This window comes from Etheostoma spectabile, unplaced genomic scaffold, assembly GCF_008692095.1.
Source record: "Etheostoma spectabile isolate EspeVRDwgs_2016 unplaced genomic scaffold, UIUC_Espe_1.0 scaffold406, whole genome shotgun sequence".
NCBI lineage: Eukaryota > Metazoa > Chordata > Actinopteri > Perciformes > Percidae > Etheostoma > Etheostoma spectabile.
Genome location: NW_022605605.1, coordinates 436,383 through 436,868, shown reverse-complemented (window position 1 = coordinate 436,868; position 486 = coordinate 436,383). Strand labels below are relative to the sequence as shown.

The following is a 486-nucleotide window of genomic DNA, read 5'->3' as shown; positions in this document are numbered from 1 at the left end:
TGACAGTCTCCATAGTTACATGTCTGGGATCAGAACAAGATTCCCTACATTTTGACCAATAATGAAGTCTGAAGAGTTAAAACTGGAGGAGAGAGAGACATTTGTTTGAGAAACTTCCAGAGATCCGTACCGCAGCCCCCCCCCCCTCTATATGCTCCTCTCTAACTCTCATCATCCACCACATACACACACACTGGAAAATCTGAGCCGGTCTGAAGACGGGACGATACATAAACTGGGATTCTGGAGAAACCGTGCTTGATATCTGAACGCCCATTCAGTCCAATAAACCCCAAAGTCTTGTCTTCGGTTTAAACTTTTAATCGTGTTTCTACGTTAAAGTATGGCGATACAGCACGGTCCCAAAGAGGGGGGGTCTGGAGCGATGTTGAGCGCTTTCCCGAACATTTCCCATTCAAGTCTATGAGAAGTTCTTTGCCAATTTCGTGACAAATGCTTGGCAAATCTCTTAGAAAAGTCATAGCC

The 486-nt window shown here is 45.1% G+C and overlaps 1 long non-coding RNA gene across 1 annotated transcript in view; it reads right to left on the bottom strand.

The window, feature by feature from the left end:
* LOC116686631 (uncharacterized) overlaps window positions 1-486 on the bottom strand; it is a 15,660-nt gene that overhangs the window by 984 nt on the left and 14,190 nt on the right. The window lies entirely within an intron of this gene.